We start from the raw sequence: 26,787 nt of genomic DNA on the forward strand, positions 1-26,787 counted from the left end.
GATTTCAGTTCTCCCCCCTACTCAACCCCCAGGCCTTTGCCCTCTCAGAGTGAGTTACAGACCTTCCATTTTATTCATTTCAGGAAGCCTGGGGGCCACAAGGCTCTGAATCACTGTCTTGTAAGGGCATCGTGTTACATTGAATTTCATTCAGTGTTCTCCGAGAAAATACAGAGCTGGGTCCTGCCTACCAAAGATTCTTGCAATCTGATAGAATTCTATCTGATAGATTCTGATTACAGGCAGTCTGGTAATTCTGGAACAGGTGGTAGGAGTTCACACTTTTTAAAATAAAAATAACAGTTTTGTTGAGATATTTGCACATACCCCACAGTTCACCCACTTAAAGTATACAATTTAATGTCTTTTTTTTTGGTCTAATCACTATTTTTAGTGTCTATAGCACTCCTAAAAGAAACGCCGAACCCGTTAGCAACTATTCCCCATCTTTTTCCAACTTCCCTCCACCCCTACTCCCGCTCTAAGGCAGCCACGAATCTACTTTCTGTCTGTATAGATTTGCTTATTTTGGACAGTTCATATAAATGGAATTGTACGTATATGGGTTTTGGTGGCTGGCTTCTTTCACTTAGCGTAATGATTTCAAAGTTCATTCATGTTGTAGCACCAACCACTACCTCATTCCTTTTTATGACTGAATAATATTCCATTGTACAGATACACATTTTATCCACTCATCATCAACTGATGGACATTTGGGTTGTGCCTACCTTCTGGCTATTGCGTAGTGCTTCTATAAACATTCGTGTGCAAGGTTTTGTATGGACACACTTGGGTACATACAGTAAAACCTTGGATTGCGAGTAACTTGTTCTGCCAGTGTGCTGCAAGATGAACGAACATTTCTAATAAATTTTAACTTGATAAACAAGCCATGTCTTGCAATATGAGTAGTACGTGACGCCCAATGTCACATGATCACAACTGAGCCAATGGTTCTTGAAATTCGCTTTGATATACAAGTGCTTTTGATTACAAGCAGGTTTCTGGAACAAATTATGCTCGCAAACCAAGGTTTTACTTGTATATACCTAGGAGTGGAATTGCTGAGTCATGGGTTCACTGTTTGATCTTTTATGTATGAGAGTTCTAATTTTTCCATATCCTCATTAACCCTAATTATTATATGTGTTTTTGATTTTAGCCATTCTAATGGGTATATAGAGAAATTTCATTTAAAAAAGTTTCTTTGAAAGATTTTATTTTTTTATGTGATCTCTGTACCCAACTCGGGGCTCAAACTCATGACCCCAATATCAAGAGTTGCACGCTCCACTGGCTGAGCCAGCCAGGTGCCCCTTAAAATTTTTTTAATGTTTATTTTTTTAAGCAAGGTCTACACCCAATGTGGGGCTTGGACTCACTACCCGAGAGATCAAGAGTTGGCTCACGGACTGAGCTACCCAGGCACCCCTCATTGTTTTTTTGATTCCATTTCCATGGTGGTTAATGTTGTTGAGTAGCTTTTCATGCACTTATTGGCCATTTCTATATCTTTTTTGGAGAAATGTCGATTTGATTTTTTGCCCATTTTTATTTTACTTAAATGAGAGAGAGAGAGAGCATGCATGTGCACTTGAGCAGGGAAGGGGCAGAGAGAGAGGGAGAGAGAGAGAGAGAGAGAGCAAATCCCAAATAGGCTCTGCACTGTCAGTGCAGAGACCAACTTGGGGCTCAATCTCACACATGAGATCATGACATGAGCCGAAATCAACAGATGCTTAACCAACTGAGCCACCCAAGTGCCCCTTGCCCATTTTTAAATTGGGTTTTGTTTTTTTTTATTGAGTTGTAGGAATTCTTTATATATTCTAGGTAAATGTCTTATCAGACAAGTGATTTGCAACAATTTCCTCTCATTTTTTGGGGGTTGTCTTTTTACTTTCTTGATGACCCTTGAGGCATAGAAGTTTTAGATTTTGATGGCATTTAATTCGTCTTTTATTTTGTTGCTTGTGGCTCACACTTTGAGAAACATTACTAAAATGCAACTTGAAACTCTGGAAGCTTTGAGACCTCAAAGCTTGGCTGGGCTTTTTAGGTCACCTTGGAGGGGATTTCCTCCCCCCATCCCAGCCACCCAGGTTCCTCCTCTGAGCTGGACCAGAGAGCCTCAGGGGACCTTCACCGAGTTTACATCCCCTCCCTCTCCTAAGATCTACCACAATGGAGCAGCTGAAATGACAGTTTGGAAATGTCCTTTATTGTGAAAACTCAATGGTCTTTGTCTCTGGGATTTGAAATTTTGATGCTGATGTTGGCAGCCAAGAGTTAGGAAGGAGCGGGGGAAGGGTCTGGGAGAACTAACCCATCCACTGATCTCCATAGTGAGTCATTTCAATCGTCTGTGCTGTCTTGGTTTTCTCACCCATAAAATGGGGGAGAACACCTCCATCTCCCCATCTCTGTGGGGATACTGTGATGATGAATTAATCTGTATTTGTTAGAACACTTTGAGATCTTGGATTAAAGGCATTACTGAAGCACAAGGTATTATTATAATAATAAATGATTTAATAGTAGGGAGGGTGCAGCTACTAAAGCAAGAATCGGAAGGGGCAGGAAGTAGGGAGGCTCTAATTGGTGGAGTCTGGGCCCAGACACAGGTCTTTATCCTTAGAGGTGAGATTGTCTGATTTCTCACAAACTGGGTTATTTCATCTGAATTCAGCACTGCATGACAGAGTACTTCCTATATGACTTCTGCCATGAGGAAAGATTACAGCTTTTGTTTTTGTTTTAGGAAATAAGTTATGTATATCAAAACAATTAGAAGCAATGCAAGACATTATAATGAAGTTCTGAATTGAATATAACAGGTGTCAAAAAGAAGGCAGAAAAGATGGTGAAGATCAGCTTTCCCCAGGTCTGTCGCACACTAGCTGTGTGGCCGACCTTGCCTCAGCTTCTTCTGTGACTACAGTTGTTTGTATAAAGGACTTAGGGTTAGTAAGCACTCAAATGTTGGACCTATCTGGGATCTTGTCAGACTCTGCTTTTGCTGGTTATGTAATCTTGGTCAAGTTGCTATAGATACCTCTGATCCTCAGTTATCCTGCCTGTAAACTGGGGATAAGGATACTTAGTAGCTCACAAGGTAACTGTGAGGATAGAGGAAGGCAATGTCAACAGCATAGCACCACTCCCTACAAATGGTAAGCCTCCACTAAATGAGTCATTATTACTGTCATTGACACTCTTCGCTGTCCTGGCTAAGGCGTGAGGAGTGCACTCAGTAATGGCTTAGCGAAGTCAAAGGCCTTCTTTGGACGCTGGAATTTGAGGTGGGCAGGACGGGATTGGTATGATTCAGGTGATCAGAGAAGAAAGGATCAAAGAAAGGCAGAAGCATGAGGAAGGACTGCCCCCTGGAAGGCAGGACGGGACTTGGACTTCTCACGGGAGCCTGGCCGGCGGTATCTGGTAGAGCCGCGGCGGCTGTTTACCCCCAAACTCCTTCCGCAATCTCGGCTTTCACCTTCCCAGTCCGCGAATGTAGGGCTTTGCAAGCTTGGAGCAGACCCTCCCTCCCCGAGGCATGTGGGTCCGGCTTCCGGGGCCGGTCAGGCCCAGCGCTTACCCTTTTCCCGGCCGTCTGGAGCCGAGAGCCCCGCAATCTACACCCCACCCTCTGCCAGGATCCTGTTTCAAAGTCACCTGAAAGCCATTTCCTTCCGCTCCCGCCGTCTCAACTCCCCTCCCCTCCCTGTAAATCACCTGGAGTTTGCATTTGCCTGGAGTTTTTTTTTTTTTTTTTTTTTTTTTTTAAAGCTTGTTTTCTTTTTGACGAGAACTTTACTTGTCGTTTACTATACACATTTGTCTACACAGAACCTAGTGATTCTGTATCAGTGTCCCATTCCTTCTCCCTAGGAACTGGTGATAATGCCTACCCAGTGGGACCTCTGCTGGGGTCCCACCCTGGGCTTCTCTCCTGCCTTGTGCTGGACAACATCTTTTCTCTATCTTTCTTGATGAATTATTTTGCACTTTAAAATTTATGATCTTGCTCAAAATCTAGCCTGTCCTTATTGAGAGCCCCCCCCCCCCAGGTGTGTGCCTTTCCATACCCATAAGATTACATAAAGACATAAAAACGGAAGGAGACGGGTTCTCTGTCTTCGTTTCGCGAAAACGTGGTTCTCTATTACACAGGTTTCCGCATCTTGTTTTACCCACCGAGTTTTGGTGGACTCCCGCCAAGTTACCAGTTTCTTCATCTCGTCAGCTTCTCAGAGGCTTGGATTTACATTTGTAAAGGGTCACAGGGACCGAGCTGCGGTGAGGCATTCTTGACGTGCCTTTCGGACTCCAAACGGCCGAGGTGACCTGCTCCAGCAGGATCGAGACCCCCGATGCCGATCACAACTAATGTCCTACTAGAAAGCCCCCTTTCCTGTCCGCACAATGAGGGATGTTTGGCTATGACACCGGGGTGACCCCCACCACGTGCGTCATTGAATCTACGAACATCTAGGCGGCCGGGGAGCCGCTCGCGTGGGGCGGAACGGTCACCGTCCGGACGGCGCGCTCGCCCCACCTGCGGGGTTAATCATTAGCGGCGCACGATCCCCTTTACCCCGGGCTCCAGCTCGCCGCGTCGCGAAGTTTCCCCGGGTCCCCGCGGAGCCGCCAATTGCTGGATTCCAGCGGCGGGCCCGAGTCTCCACCCACTGGAAAAATTCCTGGCCCGCTCCTCCCTCTCTCCTCCCTCCCGCCGCAGCTCCGGCTGCGCTCGCCCGGCCCCGACTTCCTGCCGGGCGCTGGGAAGGCGCGCGCGGGCTGGGGTCCCCGGGGGCCGCTCCTGCAGCGGGCCGCGTCCCGGGCAGCCGAGGGGCTGGGCAGTGGGCGGGAGCGGCGGGCAGCCTCAGCCACTGCCGAGAGCGACTTTCAAACTCGCGCCCGCGTCGCGGCCGCACCTGGGCAGCCTCTCGCGCCGAGCGTGCCGGACCCAGCGGGGCGGCGACCGTGCGGTGAGTGGCCCTCGCTTCTCCCCTCTCCCTCCGCCAGTGGCAGCGCCTAGAGCCCCTCCGAGACCCCCTCCTCCCCACTCCCGGGCCCTCGCTCCAGCCCCCCGCGGGGTGAGGACTCGGGGCGGCTGAGGAGGGCCCGGGGCCGCGTTGGCGCCTTCCAAGGCGACCTCCCGGCAGAGGACCGGAGCGCAGGAGGCTCGTGCACGGAGACATTTTCTGTCCTGTAGCCCCCACCCCGGAAACAAAAGGAGCGAGCGCGCCAGGTGGCTCCGGGAGGCCCCGTTTGAAAGTGGGGAAGCCCGCGAGGCTGCGCCCACCGGCTCCCCCTGCGCGCTCGGTCGCCCTAGGGCTGGCCCTTGCCTCGGACTGTGGGCCCCGGGCCGGGTGGACCCTTTTGCGGAATGACCCCAACCTCTGGTCCAGGGAGCCCAAGGGGCGCCAGCAGCCTGTTCCGGGTTGGTGCCACACGGTGCTCGCTCTTGGGAATCTCTCCTCCCGTACTGAAGGGATTAGAGGGGGTGCCAGAAATGAGGTGTCGGGAGCCGAAGGCATAGAAGCCACTGGCTGCCACTGTCTACGTCGACCTCACCCACTCCTGAAATCTGTTTGGTTAATTTTCTCTCTTCTCAGCTCTTTGGTTTGGAAAGCTAGGATAAGACGTGCAAACTTGAAATTTCAGGACATTTTTCGGTAGCTACTTTTACTCCTTGGCGCTGCTTTTGAAAACAAAAGGAAGAACGGAGTGGGAAATGTGCTGGTAGGAGGCTGGAGAGGTGTGGCCCCGGGGTGGGGGTGGGGAGGCGGTCTCAGTGGCCACGGCAAGGGTTTCATTCTTGTGGCCATTTGCTAAACTGTTGGTTGATGAAGGAGGCTGTCTTCTGCTCCGGAGCCCCTCGTGAGGCGACTCAGACTGCATCATACTACATTGAACCCTAGACTGGGGGTTCCCAGAGTCTCCCCAGCCCTGCCTCTTCATGCAGCCCAATCACATCGACCTTGCTTAAGAAATAGTAAGTAGGGAGAGTAATGACAGCCCAGGAGGACTTCCCCTTTGAGCACATCGCTTGCTTTTCTTTTTGGAAAGTGCCTTTCTAGCACCTTCCTTGCTGGACTGAGAGTGGAATCCTGATTGACTTCAGCTGGGAATGACTTCATTCCAACCATCCCCAGCAGAAAACCTAGAGAGTAAGAATCAAAGGAAGATGTACCCCTTCTGTTATTCATCCCTTCCCGTGATCCTGGGGTGCCTCATCTCGTCCTTCTAAGCCTGCTGTTAATACTCCTGCTGCTGAACCCTTTCCCTTCCCTGAGGGCAGGGCAACCCCTTGGCTCCCTGGATATCCTGCTCTGGGTAAACCAAGTCCTAGAAGCAGAGGGAGTGCTTTAAAAGCTGTTTTGCGGGGCTTTTCCACTGCCTTTTAGTAGACGTGGGCTATTAAGGAGAGTGGAAAGAGCACTAGCCTTGGAGTCCACTTGATCTTAGCCAAGGCCGACAAGCGATGGCCTTGGAGTCCAGCACAGGATTTTGCTTGAGTTTTAATCCTGGCTCTACTGCATAGCATTAAAGATTGGTAAAGTCGCTTGAGCTGGAAGGCACCTCTGACTAGCCTGCTCTATCTACACATGAAGGCAGTAGAGCCCAGAGATGTGAGGTGGTTTGAGCCTTATCCCTGTTGGCCAAATAGGGGCTAGAACTCAGATTTCCTTCTCTGGCTAATCCATGCTTTCTCCAACATGACCTGGGCATGCCACACATCTTTCAGACTCCCGTTTCCACTGGAGTAAAGTGGGGTACTTGCCTGCGTTTCCTATAGAGGCTGTGGTAAGGATCAGATGAAGCCAGAGACGTGGAAAGTGCTCCATGAGCTCCTATACAAAATAAAGAGCTCCCTGTGACTGGGAGGAACTCTCAAGAGCTTTACAGTTACTGGATATGTCCCATATGTGCCATAGGAGATGGCAGATACCAGGATCCTATGGTGGAAGTTTACATCCGTGGCCTGTGATATCAGCTCCAGGGTAAACATTTGGCTTACCAAATCCACAGCTAACCCAGGGTCACTGTGTTTACACAGGAGGAGGCCAAAGGCCATGGCCTGAGTGATGACCAGGGCTGTAGGGGAACAGGGACTGTGTTCCAGACTTGTGGCTGGCCCCTTCACCTCCCCCCGCCCCCCTCCCACCCAGAACTTTGTGAAGGCTCTGGCTCCAAGCCTGGAGGGGTTGCCACAAGCCCAGGCCCCAGTGCTGACTTTGGAGGGTTAATTGTGGCGCCATCTAGCTATTCTCTGTTGTGTTGGGGGTTGAGGGGACTCTTGGCTTTGGGAGGGTGTTGCCTTTGCAGCTGCACTGAGGGGCCTCTTCAGCTCCTCATTTGCCTCCCTCCCCCCACCCCAGGCTGCCCTTCTGGCCCAGGCCTCTGCTCTGTGCCGCCTCTCGCCTCTCTGGCCAGCTGCGTGTCCATAGGCCTTTGTTCCAGGGCTGCCTGCCTGCCCTCCCCAGCAGAAGCCCTCGGGCTGGGGCCTTGGCAGCTGGAAATCACTACTGCCAGCAGGAAAGGCTTTACTGGAGTCCACAGGGGACCTGGCAGACCTTCATTTCCTCTTAATTGGACTCCTCTTAGGGCTCCTAACTTGCTCTCTTTTTCTCATCTCACTTCTTCCCCTGAATGGATGGATCATCCTCTTTTTCTTCTTCCAGTTAGGCTTCTCAAGGTGTATTTTAAAGTATTCATTTATTCAACATTTATTTGGCACCTACTGTATATGAATATAGATGCAGGGGACACACCAGTGAACAAAGGATAACAAAAATCCTTGACCTCGTGGCACTGACTTCTAGTGGGGGAAGCCAACAGTAAAGCAAGGTAGAAAGTGAATAGAAAGCATGTCAGCGATAAGCAGAAACATGTGATAGGGAAGGTGGATGCACATTGCCGTGGAAGGGGTGAGATGGCATTTTTAGATGGGGTGGCCTGGGAAGCCTCCTGAACAAGGATATTTGAGATAATGCCTGAGGGAAGTATTTCCCTTTGTCTCTTTGCTTGAAACCCAGTTAAGCAACCCACTGTGGAACTGAGGGGCAGGGTTTGGAATTGGGTGCACCTGGATTTGGATCCCAGCTTTCCAGCTTGCTAGCTCTGCGGTGCTAACCTCTAAGTCTATGTTTCTCACCTGTAAAATGGCATTAGTCATCATTCCTACCACGTACGGTACTGTGTGACCATGAACAATGAGAACCAATGTTCAGTGCTTCGCACAGCCTACAGAGGTGTTCAATACATGATAATCTTATTATTTCTCCAAACAAATTGTGCAGGGGTAGTCCAAGATATTAAATGCCATCGCCAAGGACTCTGGATGAAAGGCTTTGCATTTCAAGTGTTAGGCAGGGGTGGGGAATTGGAGGGAGGTAAAAACAGAAACCTTGGTTAGCGCAGGCTTTCTCGTTAGTGAGACTTTTCTACCCTATCCTAGGTTCCCGATGGGCTGGACTCCCAGGTGTGTGCCTCTTTCCCAGGCAACGGGTGAGCTGGGGGTAGCCCCGGCCCTCCCTTGCTCTGGAAATCCCCCTGCTTTTAAACAGCCCTGATGAATCACACCGTGGTCCTTGGCCTCTCCACCCTGCCTCACAGCTGGGAAGGCTATCCGCCCCTCTCCCAGGGTCCTGTAGATAACTTATGTTCCAAGAGGGAGTGAAAGGGGTGGGGAAGATGAGGGAGGGGGAGGGGAGGGGAGGCCTGGGCAGATTGCGTAGGTGGCAAGAGGATTGTGAAGGGGGCTTATCTTGGGTTCTGCCTGGACTCTAACTGTTCAGCTCTGTGCTGCATCCGCCCGGCTAGTCTGAGGAGTCTCTTTTAGCTGGAACCACGGACCTCAAAGGGAGGGGCCTGATCTAAGACTGCTGTCAAAGCTGTGGTGAGCGGTTTCCTGGGGGCCCTGCCCTGGCTCAGGAAGCAGGGATGGGCTGTGGGGGGTGAGGCCCGGGGAAGTGGTCATCAGCCAGACCACACCCCCTGAGGGCCCTGTGGCACACGCAGGACAGCAGGCAGGCCCTGTGGTGACGGGGTTTTCTGGGCCTGCCAATTGGTGCCTAGAGACTGCATAAGGCTGGTTATAATCTGGCCTCAGAGAAAGTTGCAAACAGGCATTTTTGTGATTTGGGGTGGCCGTAAGTCAGGAGAAGGAAAACCGGGCAGGGCCCTGTACCCCATGATCAGAAGGAGGTGCATCTGGAGATGCTAGCAGCCGCTCTGGGGGTTAGCTGCCTGGGATGAAGGCCTGTCTTGTGAACTGGGTCTCTCTGCTCTCTGCTCCTCATTTTGATTAGAAGCTCTCTGAGGAGAAAGTGCTTGATTCATCTTTGTTCCTGTATAACAGAACCCTATAAAGTGTAATCAACAGGGTGTGATGAGCTTGTGCCGAGGTCCCGTCCTGAGCATAATCTGGGCTTGGTGGTCTCATTTGCTCCTGGTTTTGTTCCATGGGATTTGGGAGAAGAAGGCAGCGGCGGGGGTCAGGGCCCACCTGGGTAGGCTGTTGCCATCTGGGAACACAGGCAAAGGGAGAGCCGGACTTTTTATGGTTCTCTTGCTGGCCTTTGGGGAGGGAGCCCTGGTTTAAGCTCGGGAAATGGGTTTTTAAGGACTCTCACTCTGCTTCCTGCTGAGCAGATTGTGGGGCTGGACACAGGTCCTGACGAAGGTTCCAGTGGGCGCAATGGTGGCCGTCCATGCAACCTTTTGGGAAACACAGTTTGAGAGTCCTTGAAGTTGCTGATTATTGCTGGGGTCCGGCTAAGAATAGAGGGAGGGATGCCAGAGGAGTAAAGTCTAGTTCTTACTGTGTAACAGCATCTCAAGAGGAGAGCTGGAACTACAGGTATTGGAAGCTCTCAAAAATTCATATCCTTTACTCCCCAGGCTGCAAGACTGTGTGTGTGTGTGTGTGTGTGTGTGTGTGCGCGTGCGTGCGTGCGTGCGTAAATTGGAGGTTCTTGAGCAACATTTGGCAAGTGTTGACAAGAAAAGGGAACCAGTATTCATGTAGCCTCTCTCTGTCCTGCACATTGCTACATCCCAATTCCTGCACATTGCTTCCTGCGTCGTAGGATTCCAATAAACACTTGCTGTATAAGTGAACATAAGTAAATATTTGCTGCTGTGTAATGAAACCTTAGGAATTAAAGAAATTTTCACATTCTTCACAAATGTTCTATTCCTGTCTAAAAATGCCTAGGATATTTGGGGAGGTTAACCTGTGGTTAGCTGCTGTGACGGAGGGGCAGGCAGCTCTGTATTCCCGCAGCCTGGAAAAGTGGAAGGGTGCTGACTGGAGTCCCTGGGACCAGTCCTGCCAGGCCCGTGGCAGGATTTGCCCCCATGCAAAGTGGACAGAAGGGGTGCTTGTGGTTTTGAGTATAGTTCATCCCATGATATGTCCCATAATATCCCACAGAAGGCAGTGGGTCCCCTCTAGTGTGCTCCTCAGGACTTGTCCTACCTGTGGTCCTGCTTATCTGCATATAGTCAAGACCTCTAATCAGCCAGGACTCCATTCCTACGTTTTTCTTCACACCAGCCCCCTCAGACTCTGTTTAACTTTTATGTATATGTTGTGTCATCCCGTTTCCAAGCCGACAGCTGAAAGGAAGCAGCAAAGGAAAGGCTGTAAAGAGACCAGCATAGAGAGGAAAAATGACCACGGAGCAACTGGGAGTTGACAGTAAGAGTGGACAGAGGTCGGAACGGCAGGAAGGGCAAGTACCTGCGTAAGAGCTGGGATCTCCTTAGGAGGAATGACCCTTAGGCAGGTGGTCATCATTTTGATAAGTGATGCTCTGCTGGTAATTGTGACCTTGAGTCGTCCAGAAAAGGTTAAATGATGTTCCCTTGACTGTTTCGGAAGGCATGCAAGGAAGCGTGTACCATTTTTAAAAGATTCCCAACGAGATTGACTACAACTTTTAAAAGTGTTGATACTTGAGTAAGAATATCACTACTCCTCTGGACAAGGCAGAATAAGTGGTGTTACCCACTGCCACAGATAAGGAAACGCAGTCCACCCAAGGTTGGAAATGTGTCCAGGAGCACTCAGCCAAGACTTGGCAGCGATGAGATTTGAATTTTTGAGTGACCCTGGGGCACAGGTGCACCGCTTTATCCAAGACTTTTTTCAAACTCTCTTGAGTTTTTTGGCTTTTTGGACAGCCCTCTCCTCAGGGGGTCCATCCGGCTAGTCAAGTAAAGCAGGTCCAGCCCTAATTCAGCTGCGCCCAGATGGCCTGCCAGGTATCCCAAAGGGCACTCGTCTTAGAAACAAGAATGCTTTCAGTACAGTTACAATTTAAGCATCTGCCTGGGTGCCACACAGCACTTTCAGAGGCCAGAAAATGACAGGGAGGAAGGAGCTGCAGTTTCAAACATCCCAGGCCTCTTTCCGAGGGAAGCTTTGTTCCTTTGTTTTGGTTCTGGATGCTGCTGAAAGGTGCTTCCGTGTGTGGCCCTTGGTGCCGGTTGTTCTAGTCAGTCTTCAGGTGACGGCCCGCCCCTGCCTAGGAACCCTGACCCAGCCCCGCTGTGTTCCCACTGTGCAGACCCGGCAAGTGGTAATTGTATCGTCCTTACCTCTCTCTTTTATTGCGGAGATAGAATGTTACAGATGCAATCTCTTGGGGAAGTGTTCTTCCCTCCTTCCCCAGAAGTAAAATTCTCCCGACTATGACGTTTATTATTCCTTTGCATGTTTTTATACTTTACACTGTTGTCTATAAGTAGCATATGGTATTGTGTTGTTTTAATTTTGACCTATATAGCATCACGTTCAATGTGTTCTCCTTGAACTTGAATTTTTTATCCAACATTGTTACCTAGATTTATCCATGTGTGTTTTTTTTTTATTAATGTTTATCTTGTTGAGAGAGCAAGCAGGGATGGGCAGAGAGAGAGGGAGAGAGAAATCCCAAGTAGGATCAATGCTGTTATTGCAGAGCCCCACGCGGGGCTCAGTCTCACAAACCGTGAAATCGTGACCTGAGTGGAAACCAAGAGTTGGACTTTAACCGATTGAGCCACCCAGGCACTCCCGTATTGGTATATTTAAATCTCATTTATTCATTCATCGCTTGTGTGGTATCTGTTGTAGAACTGTATCACCTTGCACTTACTGATGGACATTTTTTTCACCACTGCAAATAATACCGTGTTGAACATGCATGTCAGTCTTCTCTCCCAAGTACGTCAGCAGTGCGATTACTGGGTCATAAGTTGTGCTTTTCAAGATACTGTGAAACTGTCCCCAAATGATTTGTAAACAACTTATATTCTTACCAGAAATAGGAGAACTCCTATTTCGCCAAACTTTTTTTTTTTTTTTGTCTTTCAATCTTGTAGGTATGAGATGGTATTTTAAAATTATTTTTTAAAAAGTGTTTTCTTTTTTTTCTTTTTCTTTTTTTTTTCATGTTTATTTAGAGAGAGAGAGAGAGAGTGCATGCGTGGGCACACATGATTGCATATGGGGGAGGGGCAGAGAGAGGGGGAGAAAGAGAGTCCCAAGTAGGTTCCTTGCTGTCAGTGTAGAGCCCAACGTGGGCCTGGATCCCAGGAACCAGGAGATCGTGACCTGAACTGATATCGATTCAGATGTCCAACCAACTGAGCCACCCAAGTGCCCCAATAAAAGGGTTTTTAAAATTAACACTTTGGGGTGCCCGGGCGGCTCAGTTGGTTAGGCGTCTGGCTCTTGATGTTGGCTCAGGTCATGATCTCACGATTGATGGGATCAAACCCCTATTTGGGCTCTATCCTGACAGCGAGGAACCTGCTTGGGATTCTCTCTCCCCCTTTCTCTCTATCCTTCTTGCACACACTCGCTCTCTCAAAAGAAATAAAATTTACACTTTGATTACAGGTAGGGATGGACACTTTTCCTGTTTATTGGCCAATCATGTTATTATATGAGTCTTTGCCCTTTACGTTAAAAAATCTTTGTATTTAACTGGATAATATATCCGCATGATTCAAACTGCAAAAGAGAACACAGTGAAAAGTTTCCCATGCGTACCCCCCACGCCTCTCCCACGTGCTATCGGCTCTTGTAGACTTTTCCAGAGTTTTAATTGCCATTGTCTTTTAGGAGTTAAAAGATATATATGTTAAATAACTAATCTTTGGTATATTATATTCGTTACATAGAGCTGCGGGTTGTCTTAACTTTATTAATAATGTCAGTTTTCATAAGGAAGTTTTAATTTTAATGTCAGATTTACCAATCTTTTGTTTATACTTTCTGTCTCTTGTTCAAAAAATCCTCTCCTGCTCTGATTTTATAAATATATTATTTTAAATTTAAGTTTTGCTTCCCGTGCTTACATTTTAAATTCATTTTAAATTTTATATGAAATTGGATCTCAACTCTGGCTCCACACTAAAGCCTTATGAGGAGCTTTAAAAAGAAAGTACTGATGATGTCTGAGTATCACCTCAGATAAGACCAATAAAATAATATCTTGGGGCACCTGGGTGGCTCAGTCAGTTGAGCTTTTGACTTCGGCTCAGGTCATAATCTCACAGCCTGTGAGTTTGAGCCCTGCCTCGGGTTCTGTGCTGAGAGCTTGGAGCCTGGAGCCTGCTTCAGATTCTGGGTCTCCCTCTCTGTCTGCCCCTCCCCCCGCTTGCTCTGTCTGTCTCAAAAATAAATAAAAACATTAAAAAAAAAACAAAAATAAAAATATCTTGGGGTGGGGCCCAGGCATGGTTATGAAATGCCCTAGGTGACTTATGTCCAGGCAAGGTAGAGAACAATTCAACCTTGTAAGATCAAACTGATTTTCTTTTTCCAGAGGAGTAGCCAAATTTTCCAGTACGAGTTATTGAAGAGTCTATACTTTTCCCACTGACTTGTTACTTTTAAGATTCTATTGACTGATTTATAACTTTATTGAGACATTTCACATATCTTAAAATTCATCTATGTAAGGTGGTTAGTGGTTTTTAGTATATTCACAGAGTTGTACAACCATTACCACTGTCCAATCCTAAAACAGTTTATGCCCCCTCAAAAAGAAACCCTATACCTATTAGCAGTCATTTCCATTTTTTCCCATCCCTCATCCCCAGGCAACCACAAATCTCCTTTCTCTCTCTATGCATTTGCCTATTCTGGATATTTCACATAAATGAGTTCATAAAAATGTATTTTATTATGCCTAGCTTGATGTTTTCAAGAGTCATCCATGTTGTGGAATGTTATCGGATCTTCATTTTTTTTACTGCCAAATAATATTCCATTGTATGGATATACTGCATTTTGTTTATCGTTTCATCGGTTGATGGACATTTGAGCTGTTTCTGTATTTTGGCTGTTATGAATAACACCCTGTGAATGGTTATGTTCACCTTTTGTATGGACATATATTTTCAGTTCTCTTTAGTATATACCTAGGAGTAGAATTGCTGGGCCATATGGTAACTCTTTAGCTTTTTGAGAAACAGCTTGATTGTTTTCCAAAGCTGGACTCTTTTCCATTCTTACCAGGAGGGTGCAAAGGTTCTAATTTCTCCACATGATCGCTAATACTTGTTGAACATTGTTTTTATTTTAGCCATCCTAGTGGTTATGAAGTGGTATTAGCTATGGTTTTGATTGCATTTCCTTAATGCTTTATGATGTGGAGCATATTTTCATGTGGTTATTGGCCTTATGTATATCTTCTTTAGAGAAATGTCTATTCAAATCTTTGCCCATTTATAAATTGAGTTTTATTGTTGTTGTTGTAAGGGTTCCTTACATATTCTAGGTATGAGTCCGTTGTCCAGTATATGATTTACAACTGTTTTGTATTTTTTCCCATTTTGGAATTTGTTTTTTCTCTTTTCTTTTTTTTCACTTTCTTGAGAGTGCCCTTTGGAACACTATAGTTTTTAATTTTGGTAAAGTCCAGTATATCAGTTTTATTTGTTTGTTTTGGTGCCTGTGCTTTTGATACTTAAGAAACCATTGCTCACCCAAGTTCAGCAAGATTTCCTCCTATGTTTTCTTCTAAAATTTTATCGTTTCGGGTCTTACATTTAGATCTGTGATACATCTTGCCTTAGTTTTTGTGTATGGTGTAAACCAGATGTCCAGATTCATTCTTTTGCATGTGAATACCCAGTTGTCCTAGTATTACTTGTTGAAAGTCTCTTCCTGTCGAATTGTCTTAGTACCCTTGATGAAAATCATTTGGCTCTAAATGTGAGGTTTTATTTCTGTACTCTCAATTCTATTAATCTATATGTCTGCCTTTATGCCAGTATAGCCAGTCTTAGTAAGTGTAGCTTTGTAGTTAGTTTTGAAATCAGGAACTGTGAGTCTTCCAATTTTGGTCTTTTCCAAGATTGTTTTGGTTATTCTGGGTCTCTTGTTTTTCCAGAGGAATTTTAGGATCAGCTTGTCAATTTCTGCAAAAATCCAGCTGAGATTTTCACAGAGGTTGTGTTGAGCCTGTACATAGATTTGGGGAGTATTGCCAGCTTAGCAATGTTAAATGTTCTGATGCATTAGAACATGAGTTGGCTTTCCGTTTATTCAGATCTTCTTTAATTCTTTCAACAGTGTTTTGTGGTTTCCAGTACACAAGTCTTGCATTTTCCTTGTTACATATATTCCAAACCACTTTATGCTTTTTGCTATTATAAATGGTATTGTTTCATTTCTTCATTTCATTTTTGGATTGTTCACTGCCAATGTATAGGACTAGAATTGATTTTTATGTGTTGATCTTATATTCTGCCGTGTTGCTGAACTCTTTCATTAGTAGTAATGGTTTTACAGTGGATTTCTTAGGGTTTTCTATGTACAAGATTGTGTCATCTGTGAACAGAGATAGCTTTACTTCTTCCTTTTTTTAGTCTGAATGTCTTTTATTTCTTTTTCCTGCTTAATTGCCCTGATTACAACTCTAGTACAGTGTTGAATAGAAATGGCATGAGGGGACATCCTCGTCTTGTTCTGATCCTAGGGGAAGAGCAGTCAGTCTTTCTCCATTAAGTACCAACTCTAGTACAGTGTTGAATAGAAATGGCATGAGGGGACATCCTCGTCTTGTTCTGATCCTAGGGGAAGAGCAGTCAGTCTTTCTCCATTAAGTACCAAGTACCTAGAGGTTTTTTGTAGATGCTCTTTGTAAGGATGGGAATGTTCCCTTCTATTCCTAGTTTGTGAAAGTGTTTTTATTATGGAAAGGTGTTAGATTTTGTCAAATATTTTTTCTGGGTCTACTGAGATTATCAGGTGGTTTTTGTACTTTATTAATATCTTGACTTTTGGATGTTAACCCAATCTTGTATTTCTGGGATAAATCATATGGTCATAGTGTATACTCTTTTATGTGTTACTGGATTCAATTTGTTAGTATTTTGTTGAGGATTCTTGCATCTTTATTTATTAGGGATTTTAAACTATAGTTTTCTTGTGATGTCTGGTCTTGATATTGGAGTAATATGACCTCTAGAATGAGTTGGGAAGTGTTCCTTCCTCTTTTATTTCTGAAAGAGTTTGTAAAGAATTGGTATTAATTCTTCTTTAAGGTTTGGTAGAATTCATCAGTGGGGCCCTCTAGTCCTGGGCTTTTCTTTATTGAGAATTTTAAAATTACTAGTCAGTCTCTTTACTTGTGAACAGTTCTTGTCAGATTTTCTATTTCTTCCTGAGTCAGTCATTGATTTGTGTCATTTAGGAATTTGTTTGTCTAAGTTATCTAATTTATTGGCATATAGTTGTTTGTGGTATTTCCTTATAATCCTTGAAGATATTTATTTTCCGTCTTCAGTGTTCTCCATTTATACTATGCACGATATAGCTAAATGTAGCCGCCTTTTATTTTATTATTATTAAAAAAAATTTTTTTTTAATATTTATTTTTGAGAGAGACAGAGACAGCATGTGAGTGGGTTAGGGGCAGAGAGAGAGGGAGACGCAGAAGTAGAAGCAGGCTCCAGGCTCTGAGCTGTCAGCACAGAGCCCGACGTGGGGCTCGAACTCACGAACTGTGAGATCATGACCTGAGCAGAAGTCTGACGCTCAACTGACTGAGCCACCCAGGCGCCCCTGTAGCCTTCTTTTAAATTTAACTTGTGTGTGCTTTCAATCAGAGGACAAATGTCTACCTTCTGTTCTGGAAAATTCATGTATGTTCCATCGTTGAAAATTGCCTCTCTCCCATTTTCCTTTTTGTTCTGGAACTTTCTGGATCTCTCTGTTCATATTTTCTATCTTCTCTTTTTGCACTGAAATCAGGATGACTTACTCAGGTTTTGTTTTTTTTTTTTTTTTCTTTACATGTCACTAATTCTCTAGCTGTGTTTAATTTTCTGTTTAACCTACCTATTGGGTTTTATTTTTTTTTTTAAAGATTTTTTAAAGTGTTTTTAAATTTTTTATTTTTATTTCTTAAATATTTATTTATTTTGAGAAAGAGGGAGAGAGAGACGGAGACAGAGACAGTGGGGAGGGTCTGAGAGAAAGAGGGAGGGAGAAAATCCCAAGCAGGCTCTGCCTTGTCAGCACGAGGCTCAGTCCCATGAACTGTGAGATCATGACCTGAGTTGAAACCAAGAGTCCTATGCTAAACCCACCTAGCCACCCAGGCACCCCAGGATTTTTCTTTCAATTTTAAGTAATCTCTACAGCCAATGTGGGGTTTGAACTTACAATCCTGAAATCAAGAGTCGCGTGCTCTACTGACTGAGCCAGCCCATATGTATTGGGTTTTAAATTTCAATATCGTATATTTCATTTCTGTTTAGTACTTTTTCAAAGTCTTGCTCAGAGTTTTCTTTTCTTTTAGCTCTTGGAGTACCAATTTGTTCCATCTTTTTATTCCCTTGTGATGGCTTTTTGTTGTAGGGTTAGTAATGTTCATACTCTGCTCCTCGTCAGTGGTTGCAAAGAGTTGGATGCTTAAAAGTATATTTGGGAAGTCTGCATTTACTGGTGATGATGAGCTCTGGGACATATGAAATGTGTGGGTCGGTGGCTGAGGTGGAGTGGAGGAAAGGATTGTTGGGAGGCTCTTCCCCCAGAACTTTGCGGTGTGATTTCTTCTTACACAGGACTCCGCCCCAGAGTCCCCTCCTCTGAGCCTTCCCAGGCCTCTTGACCAAACAACGCCCCCATCCCCCACTCACACTCTTTTCCCTGCTTTATCTTCTTCATGACATTTATCACTACCCAGAAATATATTAGTCATTTGCCTACCATTTGTGTCCTTCCCACTGGGAGCGTAAGCTCCTTGATAGCAAGGCTTTGCCTTACATATTGCCATGTTCTCAGGACCTGGCACGCAGTTTATATTGCCACTAAATGTGAGTGAGTTTGAGTAATCCTGTTTTCAGACAGGAAGTCCTCTCAGCCTGGACGCTGCAGCTTTCAGCTGGGTTGGGTCTGACCAGGCAGCAGAGACGAGGTGAACAGCTTGGTTTTCCATTCCCCAACCTTTTTCTGGGCCTCCTCTAGGGAAGGTCTTTTTCTCCCGTAAGAGCTCAGAAAATACCAGCCACCCGTGTGCTTCATTGTGGCCTTTTTCTGGCATATGCTTGCACACCTGCCAAAATCAGTAGTGGGCATTTGAGTGCCAGAAGACCTGGGGGGAAAAGGGTACCCCCCACCCCCACCCCAAGATCTGGTCCGTAACTGCAGGAGGCTGTAACTGAGTTAAGAGGACAGAGCATTCACAGAAGACTCTTTAGGGTACTTGCCACTCACTGAGCTGCTGTGCGGATGAGTACCCCTCACTGTGACGGGGTGGAGAAGGGCAGCCAGTGCGCTCGGTCCTTGGGCCATCCCTCAACGGGCACAGAAACCGTTCCTGGAAGCTTCTAGGAGAGAGTTATGAATTCCCAGGTGACTCCATTTTGCCCTCTTTCTGCGGTTCCCCCTCAGTGTAGGAACTTGTTCTGAGCAAAGTGCCTGAGGGCGTTCCCACAAGGTGGTCTCGAGGGGTGTCATCTGCATCTCTTAAGGCCCCACCTGAGGCCACTTCGAGGAATGACGAAGAGCTCTGGAAGCAGGATTCCAGGAAACCCTGGCTTTCCCCTCTTCCCTCCCTGTTGGGCCTTGGGTAAAGGAGCCCATGGCTCTGGACCTTGAGGTTGTTGTGAGGAGACTACACAGAGGTTTTGTTCAGCACAATGCCTGGTTCACCCCAATAATGTGCCAGTTGGTATTCCAATCTGGCATTTTGGGAGCCACTCAGTTTCCTGATCTGTAAAATGGATAATAATGCCTGCTGCCCACCTGCCTCTTCCCTGTGCTCCTGGCTGTTGTAAGGACAAGGGTTAATATCCTCAGGCTTTGAGGGCCTGGGGTGGGGGAGGAGCCACATAAATGGAGTATTGTTGTGCTGGTGAATGATCTGGCTTTGTTCAAGTGTCTTCAGTATTTGACTTCCTGCAGTTAGTGTCCCCTTGTGTTTAATTGCTTAGATATTTGCATGTCCTCAGCCGGGCAGTGCATACCTGCCAGACTGTGGCCTGGGTCCTCACCCCGCTGGGGCCTGCTGAATTAGGGTGAGAAGCCTCATTTCCTCCGTCGGGGGGCCCCCCAGGCATCAGGAATGAAAGAAATGCAGAAAGTATGACCCACACGCAGAACTGGTTCTGAATAGGACGTTTATTGAAGAGCTTTTGCAGGAGGCGGCGGGCACTTTAATTCCCGAGGCTGTTGGTGGCAGCTCGCTGCTCGCCCCAAGCCTGTTAACCGCTCGGCTGCCGGGGCTGGGAGGGCGCAGCTCCCGGGCCCCAGGTGGCCCTCTCGGTGCTCCGATGGGAGCCCTTTTGAGGAAGGCGGTAGGTACCTGGCTGAGGCCAGGCCAGGGGGTACAAGGGGGCCTGACTCTCAGCTCTGGGCCTCCAGGCCTTTACAAACTACCCCGTGAAAGCTGGCCAGCCTCAGGTTTGGGGGCAAAAGGTAGGTTTCTCCCCTGGAGGTTCAGAAACCGAGGAACCCCATGTAGGTGTCGGAGAGCTGGGGTTTTTTTTGTTGATTTTTTTTTTTATCCTACCCTGGCTTCTAGTGGATTTGTCAACTGTGGCTGGGTAAGAGCAAGAGAGTCCCGTGTTCCTGTTTTAGAGGTGACTGTAGATGGTTCTCCTGGGGGTTTCGGAGGGCCTTTTGATTTCTGAACATTCAGAGTTGGCTGGTTAGAGAAGGGGCCGCAGTGTTGGAGTGACCCAGCACAAAAGCGCTTCAGCGCTGGGAAAAGCAGAGTTAATCTCCCACTTCTTCCTGAAGTTTCTTTTTCCCAGAATCCACGGAGGGTGGTTATTTTGGATAAAATCAAGTGGTGGCAGGTCAGCAAATGAAAGGAAGTTCTCCCCCACCCTGCGTCCTCCCGGATGGACACTGCCAGGCAGGGGCTGTGCCCGCCACTTCTGGATCTCCGGGCCACAGGAGCAGGGAGTTCAGGGGGCAGATTGCCACCCTGACTTGACTATGTTTTTAAATGTTGAGTCAAGGCCTTGCTTTTCCAGGAGCGGGATTGTGCTGCCCGGCCTGTGTTGCACCATGCCACGTGCATCCCCTCACCCCAGAATTTTGGTGACAGCTGCCCCTCCTGTCTGCATTCTGGTCTCCTAACCTCTCAGCTAAGGGAGACAGCTCCTTTCCTCCCACCTGGGAACTGGTTGGATGAGTTTCTTGGGCCTCCTTGGTTGAGGCCTCTTAGAAGGGAAGGGGTCAGGGGGGTGGAGACAGGTGCTGTGGGGTGGAGAGGGGCCCTCCTGGACTCTGGGAGAGGGATCCGGGAAGGGAAATGTATAAGGCCTTGCTGTCTAAAGGGCTTGGCTGCCTTTGAGAGTCGCCATTTGTTGTGAGAGCCTATACAGTCTGCCTTATAGAAGAAAATCCACTTTCTTAACTTCTCTGGGTCAGGCACCAGGCCCAAGATCAGCGTCCTGGGCAAAGAAGGAGGGGTATTGGAGCATTTTTGCTGTAGTGCCTGAGAGACGGGGAAGGCCAGAGTGGTTTGATGGATGGAAGCAGTTCACTAAGCGGTGTGGTGGGGAGCACTGCTGCTCACATTTACACACTTTTCTGGGTCTGGATGGTCATGCTCAGAAGTAGAGAGGAAGTTGCATTTGGGGTAGCCACCCTGTTGGCAGGTTGCCCCCTGATTCTAATTTGCTTAGGGCGGGAACGTGAGAATTTGGTGAAGGGAAAAAGTCCTCAGGTGATGAGATGTATTCTGACTAGTCCCCAGCCCAGGAGAGAGCCTTTGGCCTGGAACCCCAATGGGACATTCTCTTCTGGTTAAGCCCCCATCTCTCAGTTTTCTTGGTTTCAGAAGCTTCCAATTTACACGAAGCTTTGTGTCTTCACCTTTACTGGGATCCTCCTTTCTGCCCCCTTCACAAGGGTTGGAATGGGTCCTGTTCTTTCTAGCAGATGCTTCCCTGGGTCCTTCTCTTTTTCTCCTCCCTGAAGCTCTCTACGAATAGTCAGAACCTTCTTGGGCCTCTGGATTCTTCCTGAACACTCTTTGGCTATATGGACCCCTGCTCCCATAGTCCCACGTGGGGTTTGTCGCTTTTTGGGGCATATTCTCACACCTCATCTCCCAGAGCCCTTCCCTTACTGTTCCGGTAGTTGTTCTTCCAGGCATGGCTCGGGTGTGTCCTTTCCCGCCATTGCCGATGCCTACAGTCTCTCCCATTCCTGCCAGCCTGGCCTCTTGCTGCCAGCCACCCCAGGTCCTTGGGACGTCCATATCCTTTTGGGACTCAACTCTTCCATGCTGCTGCCTTTGCGTCAAGGGCCCTCACATCCCTTCACCTGCCAAGTAAAAGCTTATTCATCATTCAAGGCTCAGCTGAACTATCACCTCCTTTAAAGCTGCCCAGGTCACCCAGGTGGCACTAGTTATTCCCTCTTCCTGTGGGCACAGTTTATGTATTTGTACTTCTGTACCAGCCTTCAAGGCATTGCTTTGTGGATAATTTGTGTAATTTTTCCTTCTAGAATTGGTTCCTCAAAGACAGGGACAAGGTCTTCTTCATTTCAGTATCCCTAGGGCCTAGCATCATGCTCAGAAGTGTGGAATGAATTCCCAAAACTGGAGACAGTCTTGAACTCCCATGCTGCTCATGACCCCATTCTCTACCTCCTTTTGTTATTGATGGGCTTGTCTTGTTTCTCTTGATAGAGTATCCGCTCTTGAGAGCAGGCTGTGTGTGTGATTCATCTCTGTGTCTCCCACAAGGCTGCCACAATGTCTTTGTGCAAAGTGAGTGCTTGAAAATACTTGTCCAGTGAATTCTGAAGCTCACGACTTAGGAAGGGCAAGGACTGTTATCTCTAAATGAGAGGGTAGACACTGTGGCACAGATCGCTCACTGCCTTACTCCTTATCTGTCATCCAGCTTATTGGGGGCAGAGCTGGGGCTGGTTTTGAGCAGTGCTGGCTGGAGTCCCTGGGCTCATACACTTTCTGCTGCTATGCCCCTCTTTGATATTCTCTGTGATTTAGGAAATGGGTGAATAGCAAGGCTCTTCCCACTACCTGATGGTTTTATGTCCTTCCCATGCCCACCTTGGTGCTGGATTTTATTTTATTGTTTTTTTTAAACCCAAGGACTAGTGAGGCACCTGGGTGGCTCAGACATCCGACTCTCGACTTTGGCTCAAGTCATGATCCCACGTTTTGTGGGTTCGAGCCCCGCATTGGGCTCAGCTCTCATAGTCAGAGCCTGCTTGGGATTTTTATTCTCTCTCTCTCTCTCTCTCTCTCTCTCTCTCTCTCTCCCTCCTCTGCTCTCGTGCTCTCTCTCAAAAATAAATAAATAAAAACTTAAAAAGAAAGAACCAACTCAGGGACTAGTGTCAAGGATGATTTTTATTGATCTCCTACTTGTGCTTTTGCTACCTTACATTTCCTTAAATTCTGTTCCTGCTCAGGCTTGTTACCCTCCATAGCTCTGTTCCTCTTTAGCTCCCTGGTAGCACATGCCGTCTCTCCCTGTAGAACCCTGAGGAATGTGCCTTGCCTGCTAGAGCAAAGGACTCTGACTCACTTACACTTCATCTTCTGGTTTGTCCTTTCTGTTGGGCATGGATATCAGACTGTTTTCCTTTCCAGCTGAATTGCTTTCTGTTTTTTCATGTAAGATCATGGTTCAAATCGATGTTGGGATTATAAACGATGAATGGTTGGTGGGGGAGGATTAGGTCATGCTAGTTCACCAAGTTTAACACTTTCATCTTTATTATTAATTTGGGATGTGGGTAAACATTTTAGGCACAAATGGGAAAAAAATCTCTTGTCCCAGTGCTTGTGGAACAAACTTTATCAATCCTTGTCATCCTGCCATTTATAGTGGGCTTACTGTGTGTCAGATGTACAAATTGGTTTTTGTATCATCTCAGCCTTGGAGACCAGTGAGGTTGGTGCTATTGTTCTCATTTTGCAGATGAGGAACTTGAAGCTGTAAGCCCTTGGGGAGGGCAGGTGGCTTGCCCAAGGCCACACGGGGCCTGTGAAGGAGCAGCTGGCTTTCAGACCAGGTCTGCCTGACTCCAAAGCCTGTGAATCCATTTAGCACGTGTAACCTCTGCTCCATGGACTTCCATGCACACGTGCACTTGCATATTCTCTCTTCTCTGCTGGGGACGCAGAGGGACCTAACGGGACCCCCTCTGTTCCCACTTGGTTCCTCCTGAGATTCTCCAATGCCTTTGAACCTGATGCCACAGTAAATGCTGTGACTGTTGAAGGCGTGGCTCTTATTTCCTCCCCTCCCCCACCCCAGCCTGGAGGCCTGAAGTCAAGCAGTCCCTGCAGCGTGGGGGGTGGGGGGTGGGGAGTGTAGGGACAGCAAGGTGGCTAATTTGCCGGGCTGGGTTCCTGACTTTTGCCAGTAGGCAGTGGAGGTCCTGTGAGCCTTTTTGGCCTAGTGAGGAGAGTGTGGGGCCTTTGGGACACTGAATCTATCCATGATTTGTAGCACCAGCTTTAGCTGCTCCATCTTCTGGGGACATTGTGTCATTTCCCTTAGTGACAGGCTGTGCTGGGAGCCAAGTTGACCTACCCTGGCTGTAAGCAATAGCAATTTTTTTAAAAAGTATTATTTATTTATTTCGAGAGAGAGGGAGCGGGAGAGGGAGAGAGAGAATGAATGTGAGCGAGGGAGGGGCAGAGACAGGATGAGAGAGAGAGAATCTCATGACTTGAGCCAAAATCAAGGGTCAGGGATGCTTAACCAGCTGAGCCACCCAGGCGCCCCAGGAATGCAATTTCTAATCAGTAATTGCTCTCATCTGCCTTTCATATATATGTATATGAGACTTCCTGGGAGGAAGCTTTTCCTGCAATATTTGTAGGGGGACCTTATTGTACTCCCTTCTTCAAATTCCAGAGTGGTTCCTTGGCCACTTTTCCCTTCCTCTCAATTTTTTTTGTGACTGGTCACTTGATATGTGGCATGATGGCAGGGCAGCTGTGCCCCTGCTCTAGGCCCTTGTCTGGGGCCAAGTGGGACAGGACTGCTGGGGTGAATGAGCAGTCACTGCTCCTGGTACCTCTCGGCAGATTGGAAACTTGCTGGCCGTGACTAATGTGGAAACTCATTAGTCTAAGAGGAACTGGCTCAGGCCTCGGTTTTGACCAGTTTATCTTTCACCTACTGTGGGAATGGTGAGGGGTGCTTTAGCACAATAGTGCAGGTGTTTATTGAGCACCTAGTATGTGCATTGCTCTCTGAAGGGGAAGGAAGGGCACAGGAAAGAAGGCCCAGCCCCCCTGGGTTTTACTGTCTAGTCCAGAAGAAAAGCATGCACTTACGGACCCCAAGGACCAGCACTTTAAGTGATACTCTGGGTCATTAGAGTTCAAAGAAGTGTGTATGTATTAGTGTCCTGTGGCTGCTCTAACAAACCCCACAAACTTAGTTGCTTGAAACAGCACGTATTTATTATCTTACAGTTCTGGAGGTCAGAACTGAATCTGGGTCAACGGGGCTGTGTTCCTTGTGGAGGCTCCGGTGGGGGGAGGATTGGTTTCCTCACCCTTTCCGGCCTCCTGAGGCTGCCTACATCCTTTGGCTTGTGGATCCTTTCCTCTCTCTGCAAAGCTGGCAGCCTGGCAGTCTTCCAGCCTCTTTCTGTCTGTCCCTCTGCTGTTCTTGGCACATCAGCGTCTGAATCCTGCATCCCTCTGGTAAGGATCCCTGTGATCACATCAGGCCCACCCCGGTAACCTGGGGTAGTCTCCCCGTCTCAGGAGCCTCGACTTGATCACGTTTCAGAGTCTCTTTTGCTGTATAAAGCAACATCAGTAGGTTCCTTATAGCCAATGATTAGGATGTGGATATACTTTGAAGGGGGGCACAGCCTACAGTTGTGTGTGTGTTGAAGGGGCTGGAAGTGGTTGAGGAGGCCCTTCTGAAGGAGGTGATTTGACTGAGTTTGTGTAGGGGGAGAGGGTCCAGGATGCGATATCAGGTATGAGAAACAACAGGAGCAAATGTTGGGGTTGCGGGGTGGTGGGAACAGTGAGTGAGGTGTGGTCTTCCCACTGAGATGAAATACCAAAGGCTGTCTTTCCCCTCCACGGCCAGGCTGAGGAGGTTTTCTGGATTTCAGTCTGTAAGCCCGCATTTCCTCCCAGAATTCAGGTGGGAGGGCTTCATTGGCAGCCGCTCTTCCTTTCCTTCCCAGCAGCTGAAGTCCTGCTTTAAGGACCCAGCCACATTTGATGGCCCCTGCTGTTCTGGGGTGGTGGGAAAAGGAATTCACTAGGGAAAATAAATTCATGAGGGAAAATGAATTTGAGCCAGCTGGCCCAGGTTTGTGACCCAGAAACCCTGGTCGCTCTGTTTGCATGGCCTCTGTGACAGTCACGTTGCTCACATTAACACATCGAACCCAGTTACTCCCCAGGGAGCCTCCCGTTGTCCTTTCTTAGGGTGCTTTGGGCCCCTGAGTGTCCGGGGAGGGTTGGGCGGGGCCTGAGTAAGGAAGCTGCTCTGGAAAGGGGCAAAGAGCCAGACCCTCTCAGGGATCCTCCTGCCCTCGGGAAAGCCTCTAGGGCTGTGCTGAGAGGTGTCCTCCTGCTGGCGTGGCCGAGGGGGAGCGGCAAGAAGAGACAGGCAAGAGCCGGGCGTGGGGTGGCGCGGAGCTGTGGGCGACAGCACGGCTGAGTGAGCTCAGCTCCTGTTTGAGATCTCTGAGGAAGTTCACCTTGCTCCTGCCGTGTTTGTCTGGAGAAGCCTTAGCTGCTCTCTGTTGCTTCCTTCTGGTACCCTCTCTGAGGAGCTCCTGACAGGGGAGTTGGGGCGTTGTTCCGGGGAAGGTCAAGGGCGCCTGACAGGTTCTGAGAGCCTTTGGAGTGTGTAGGAAGCCCCTGGGGAGGTGGGTGTGCGGGGGATTTGGGAGCAGTCGCCTTTGGGAGAGCGCCCTGCTCCTTTCCTGCCCGCCTCTAGGGCAGGTGTGTCGGGCTTCCGCTTCTTGGGCGTGGGGTGAAGGGCGGCAGGTGAAAGGATGACATCAGCCTCCTCCTCCGCACCTGGGCCCAGCCTGACTGAAGCAAAATGTTTTCTGAGGCGTCTCCAGAGCTGGCCCGCGCAGAGGGCTGTCCAGCGGGTGCCCCTCTCCCTCTCCTGCCTTCTCAGCCCACAGGTCAAGGAGGGAGGGCCAGAGGGGATGTTGCTGAGTCCTGGGGGTTCCCCAGGACCAGAAAAGGAGAGGTTCTCCAGAAGGTTCCCGGTGAGTGCCTCGCTGTAGGACCATCATTTCTGAAGTTGGCGGGGCAGGGTGGGGGG

At 47.8% G+C, this 26,787-nt stretch overlaps 1 protein-coding gene across 2 annotated transcripts in view; it reads left to right on the forward strand.

Annotated features, from left to right (window-relative positions):
• The first annotated feature begins 4,169 nt into the window (after positions 1-4,169).
• PLEKHG3 (pleckstrin homology and RhoGEF domain containing G3) overlaps positions 4,170-26,787 on the forward strand; it is a 42,676-nt gene continuing 20,058 nt past the window's right edge. Inside the window, exon 1 of one of the 2 annotated variants that reach the window (XM_078448148.2) lies at positions 4,170-4,994. The gene's annotated coding sequence lies outside the window, so the exon portion shown is untranslated. Of the gene's footprint in view, positions 4,995-5,025; positions 6,005-26,787 lie in introns of those variants that run through there. The other variant, XM_078448149.2, reaches the window with a different exon arrangement.

Source organism: Panthera onca, chromosome B3, assembly GCF_046562875.1.
Source record: "Panthera onca isolate mPanOnc1 chromosome B3, mPanOnc1 haplotype 2, whole genome shotgun sequence".
NCBI classification, from domain to species: Eukaryota; Metazoa; Chordata; class Mammalia; order Carnivora; family Felidae; genus Panthera; species Panthera onca.